Genomic DNA, 6,357 nt, shown 5'->3' with positions numbered 1-6,357 from the left:
CACAGTGCTCTTCCTACACAGTGCTCTCACTATCTGCCGTCATGGCTGCCTCTCTCTCCATGCTCTCATTTCCCAAAAGACATAGTCACTTCTTCCATAGCCCTAAAAAAAAGAGCTTCACACACAGTAGATTTTCAATGATCAATTAACAATTATCTTCTCCCACCCTTCCCCCATCATTACCTGTCTTTTGGCAGACTTCCTTTCCCCACATCCCACCAGCTTCCCTGCACTGTCAATCCCTCTTCCCAACTTTCATCAGCCAGCTTTGTCCTAACCATTAATTTCAAAACCTGCTCCCAGGAAAGTTTTCGATAAATTCACAACCTGACCCCCACACAGGGTTTTTATAGTCTACTAAGTGACAAACTCTAGAGCTAAAATAATGTATTTCTAATTATGGGATTTCCTTAGCCTAGTAAGAGGCTCCCTTGTCATCCCTGTGCCAACATTATGGCATTTGGTGTACAAGTTGCCTTTCCATGATCATCAGAGGGACTAGAATTCCCACAAACTCTTGGCTATATGATTTAGGGCTTTAGAAAATCAGTATGCCTTGAACCAAGTATGCTAGCCATTCTCCCAGAACTACCAAACTATTGAACCAGGCTGAAAAAATTACATTTCAGCTTTTTTCTTTAAATATTTCTTTAACTTTTTTTTACTTATCATTTTTTAAAATTTGCTACAGGGTACATGAGCTCACCAGAGAGAGACAAGATAGAAAGAGAAAGTGAGAAAGCAAACTACCAGGTCCAGGACTTGAACCATGATTAGCCATGTGGGAATCCAGTGCCTTGACCACCACACTACCAGCTGGCCCACATTTTGGTTTTTAAAATAAGTAGTCTTACCCTTTATGATCGCATAACTGGTTCCCAAGATGGTGCCAAAAGACAAGAATCCTAATAGTTCAATGTGGAATTTTAATTTGGATCTTACCCATCCAGTAGAAAGTAGAATTTTTTACTCTGGAAATTTTAGCACCTTTCCTAATGAATATCCAGGGGATTTAAAAATAATTATTTATTTTATTTTTATTTATTAGTAGTATTATTTTTTAATTTGCTACAGGGCATGTGCACTCACCAGAGAGAGAGAGGGAAAGTTAGAAAGTAAGCTTCTGGGTCTGGCACTTGAACCACAGTTGGCTATGTGGGAATCCAATGCCTCAACCTCCATGCCACCTGCTGGCCCCTAGTGAATATCTAAAATTTTCTTCCCTAGTTTTACATTTTTTCTGTTTTAAAACAGGAATAGTTTCTAAAGGAAAAGGTTAGAGTCAATGGGAAAACTGGCAACGGCAAGCTTAGAAATGACGTCCACACTAAACACTTCAAGAATAAAATCACAGTTGTTTCTGAGAAACAGTTCTCTAAAGAATATTTAAAATACCTCACCAATAAATACCTTAAGAAGAACAACTGTCATAACTGACTGCGTGTAGTTGCATCTGACAAGGAGACTTGCAAACTTCATTACTTCCCAATTAGACAAGATGAAGATGGATCAGAGTCTGAGGATAGTTGAAGCCTCCCCTTATAGGACTTCACTTACTAAATAAATCAAATGAAGCATACGTGAGAAAGAATCATCTGAAAATGAGCTTTTAGTTTATTAACGAATTAAAAACATTGCTTATAAAATTTAAAAAAATAAGAATTCTTACTGAAAAGATAAAGAAGGCTTTACCTGTAAAAAATTTAAACTCAGCGAGTCTAACATAAACACTCATTTTATATGTCTTCTTTAGTGAACTGTTCAGCTTGTATTTTCTAATGGGGAGAGGGAGAATAGCATTATTAAAATGCTGGTAGAAACTGAGTAGAGAACTCTACTTACCCAATAGTCTCTCTGCCTTTAACAAATCTAAGGGTGAGCAGCAAAAAGATGATCTTAGAAAAGTAACAGTTAACAAACAACAAGCACAGTTTCCTAGGAATTTCAAAAGCTCCCTCCAAGTGTTTGTGAGGGACCTTTTTAGGAAGATAAAGACTCAATGGTGAATTCTAACATGACTATGTTAGAGAACATAATCCTTATGGACGTGGCCCACACTCTCTGATTTCCATATATGTAGGGAGGGATAACTTGTGTGTAAAACACATAAATAAGATTCTGCCTGGCAGGCCATTCCCATGTTAGAACAGCCCTTGGATAGAGAGTAAACCACTACGTTTTGCCTTCCCTTGCTCAATCCACTGCATGGTAGCCCAACCATGCACTCAGATGGTAAAAAGTAATGTTCTAGAAGTCCTTGTTTCCCAGACCCATCAGAATAAGATAGAATAATGGAGACTAGAAAATAAAGAAGATCATGGGGGAGGAGATGCATTTACATGCATATCAAGTGATAGAATCACTATTAAGGAGTATAGGATGCCATTTGACTGGTAGAGTTGACAGGCTACATCATCAAACCCCAGATCCCACAAGAATCGAAAAATCAGTACAATCCGCCTCTCTCCTGCCCAACTTAATCAGGCTGCAAGGCAAGAAAATCATTATCTATGGTTATCAGATAATCAGGCCACTAAAAAAATAAATAAATAAACTCTGAACATAGTGTATGTTATACTAGATTATATATTGGTTTGGAATAAAAAGTGGCTGAGGTCCAATTCAGGCTCCCAAGAGCTTGTTGACTCTGTCTTTTAGTGAGGATATGATTTGTTCACTTCCTGACTCCCCCTACTCCAGAGTGGAACAGAGGTCTAGTAGCAGAGACATATCTTCTAAGATCACTTAAGGCTGGAAAAGGGACAAGGAATTATCTAGTCCGAACCTCTGATGGGGTGTAGTAAAGATGACAAGAGCTCATGCGAGCAGGCCTGTGGCACAAACCTAGTGTATACTAAGCCCTCGATAAAAGTTACTCTTAATAGTACTAACAGTACTGTTAGCAGCAAGGCTGGGAACAGAACTCACATCTCAACTCTTAAGCTTTCCAATAAGCCCAGTAGCCTCTCACTGTGAAAGGACTACCTAGAGTACAGGCTTTGAAGAATTGTTTTAGAAGAGCCAATTATTTCCAAGCAATTTATTTTATTGTAAATTCTCCTATTTATATGTTTACATAGTCCAGTTTAAGAATACCTACAGATAAAGTCAGATTTCTTTTAGATTCTCAAATTATTTTTCCCATTTCCTTTCATAAAAGGAGTCCAGACATAAAAAGCAAATGTGGTAAAGAAAATCCCTGAATGATTACTTTCATTAGAATTGTGTTTGCTTGAAAATTAGACAATAAACCTTCATATCTCAGGGTTCCAGCTGTACAATTTAACAATAACTGGTACCTACAGATATATTTTACCAAATATACTCCCACAAGATGCTTTGGGCTTTACAAAATGTTATGGCTTCTGGAAAACAGCTGGGAACCAATGACCTTCTGAGCCTTATCCAAAAACAAAGCAAAGCAAAACAAAACCAACAAAATTATTCAGCCCTTCAATGCAACCACACTAAAGTACTTCCCTGTTTCCCAACTAAAGCAAGGCAGGGCATATATCCAGAATAATTAGTTTTACTTGACTCAGAGATCAAATAAATGAAAATTTGTCTCTACTGACCACATAAATATGTGTAACCCTATAATCTATCTACCTAAAGAATATAATTATTGACTGAAAGAAGTCAACCTTTAAATTTAAGTAACAATAATAATGTAACAATAACAGCCAGGATCACATGGTGAGATTTGGGAGTTAGAGGGGAGTTCCACAGTCAAAATAAGTTTAAAAGTTAAACCAATGGGCTGGCCCAGTAGCATAGCAGTTAAATGCCACATTATATAGGAGCTAGATGCCACATAATCCACCACAGTTCAAATCCCAGCCTCAGTGACTTAAAAAGCATGCTGGACAGATTGTGTGCATGCTCAAAATCCTAGCAGGATGGAGAAATGGAGAAAAAAGGATTGTGATGTGATCACATCTCACTGGAGATCACTTTCCCTCTCTCTCTTTTTCTCTCTGTGTCTCTCTCATCATGGCTTCTCTGACAATTAAAAAAAAAAAGTTAAACTAATAAAATTAACCATTATTTATTGCAATATCAAAAAAGGTTTAAGTTACCTAATGTGGATTATTTCTCCAAGAAAGAAAAATAATATGTAGCAATTTGCAAACTTATCCTTTGCAGAGAATCAGTTGCCCCCAGTATTCCTAACATTACATTTTAGAATATTCAAACTTACCTTGCAGACTGGTGTTGAAAAGTATCTGCTAGTAGAACTATAATTATACTGTATGAATTATATTCTTATATTGGCTCCTTAGTACCTACACATTATATAATCTTAAAATATATATTGCTAACCATTGTCTGTAGATATTGAATTCACATTAATACAAAAAAAAAAAAAAATTAAAGGTTAAGCCAGTGTATGGTGCTTAAGGTAGCTGGATCCCACATGACCAACTGTGAGGTACAAATACCCAGATACAGGGACTTGAAAAATATGGTGGGTACATGTGTGCCCCAAAATTCCAAGAGGTGAATGGAGAAGAAATTGAGGACTGGCCATCCTCCCCTGGGGGTGCTTTCTCACCACCACCACCACCCTCCCTGTGAGCACACGTGTCCTCTAGCAAATTAAAAAAAAAAGAAAATTCAGCATATTTTACAAGAAAGATGATAGCTTGTTTTTTCCCAATGTACATTTAATTTATTATCAAAGCTATAACATTTAACGTGGAGAAAATTAACACTTTTCCTTATTCCCAGGTCTCTAATATTCACTATAACTAAGGTTGCCCTTGCTGAGCTAATACAAGAAGACTTCAAAAAGTTCGTGGAAATATAGATTTTTATATATATATATATATGTGTGTGTGTGTGTATGTGAAGTTTCTTTATAGAGTTTATATATATGTGTGTCTGTGTAGTGTATATATATATTCCCCCACATAAGTGCTCTATCAAGTTTAAGATACTTTTGTAAGTGATACTAGTCATTTAGTCCATCCCTAAGAACTGAGGGTCCTAAGGAATTTACCTGTGTCAATGCTGTCTTTTTTACTTTTTTCTTTTAACTGAAGAAAGGTGGGTGCTCTTTAAAGATTTTTTTTTTAATATTAGGAAACAAGAAGAAGTCAGAAAGAATCAAATCATGACCCTAAGGTGGATGCCTAATAATTTCTCAATTAAAACTCTCTCAAAATTCTCCTTGTTTGATGACAGGAACAAGCAGAAGCATTGATCTTACTAAAGGAGATGGATTCTCTTCTGAAGCTTTCCCAGGTTTCTTGTTAGATTGGGCGTTTTTGTTTGTTTGTTTGTTTGTTTTGGGGTTTTTTTGCTAAAGCTTTCAGCTAACTTTCTAAAAACACTTTCATAATAAATAGATACTATTATTCTTTGGCTCTCCAGAAAGTCAACAAGCAAAATACTTTAAATTTCCCAAAAAACTGTCATCATGACCTCTGCTCCTGGTTGGTCCACTTTTGCTTTGTCTGGCCCACTTTCACCTCTCTAGTAGCTATTGCTTTGATTGTGTTTTGTCTTCAGGGTCATACTGATAAAGTTTGTGTCTTTTTCTGTTACAATTCCTTCCAAGAAATGCTTTGCTATCTTGAACCCATTTGTTTAAAATTTCCATTGAAAGCTCTCCTGTTGTCTGCAGCTGATGGGGTTGCAACAGTTTCTGAACCCATAGAGCCAAACATTTATTCAACTTTAATTTTCAGTCAGAATTATGTAAGCTAAACCAGTTGAGTTGCTTGTGGTGTTGGCTCTTGTTTCTGTGGTCAATAATCAGTCCTCTTCAGTTAGAGAATGAACAAGATAAATTCTTTCCTCACACATTCTTGTGGATAGCCTGTAGCTGTGGGCATCATATTTAACATCATCTCATTCTTTCTTAAAACAACTGATCCATTTGTACATCACTGATTTCTTTGGGGCATTTGTACCATAAACTTTTCAAAAAGCATCAGAGATTTAGTCATTCTTCCACTCAAGTTTCACCATAAATTTTATGTTTGTTCACACTTCGACTTTATCAGAATTCATGTTTTTCTAATAGGGGCTCTTTTCAAACTGATATCTTATCCTTTTATGCCTCAAACTAAATCCTGTTTGACATATTATAACAAGTTAGTTATCAAATATTTCAGGAAAACATTGTTGACTGCATTTCTAGCTAACAAGGAAAAAAAAAAAGAAAAGACTATTAGCACAGTAAAAATTCTAAGACCTATAGTAAAAACAATAAATAAGGGACCAGAAAATGGCATAGTGGTTAAAGCACGGGGCCTCTACATGGCAGACCACATTTTGAGTCCTAGACCTGGAAGCTTTCCTTCTCACTTTCTCTCTTTTTGTCTCTCTCTGGTGAGCACATGTGCCCTA

The 6,357-nt window shown here is 36.5% G+C and overlaps 1 pseudogene; it reads left to right on the top strand.

Annotated features, from left to right (window-relative positions):
* The first annotated feature begins 883 nt into the window (after positions 1-883).
* Positions 884-1,530, top strand: LOC106733899 (60S ribosomal protein L22-like 1; annotated as a pseudogene).
* Positions 1,531-6,357: the final 4,827 nt, after the last annotated feature.

This window comes from Tupaia chinensis, unplaced genomic scaffold (assembly GCF_000334495.1).
Source record: "Tupaia chinensis unplaced genomic scaffold, TupChi_1.0 Scaffold145870_1, whole genome shotgun sequence".
NCBI classification, from domain to species: Eukaryota; Metazoa; Chordata; class Mammalia; order Scandentia; family Tupaiidae; genus Tupaia; species Tupaia belangeri.
The sequence above is the reverse complement of the archived record's forward strand: the minus strand, read 5'-3'. Positions and strand labels throughout refer to the sequence as shown.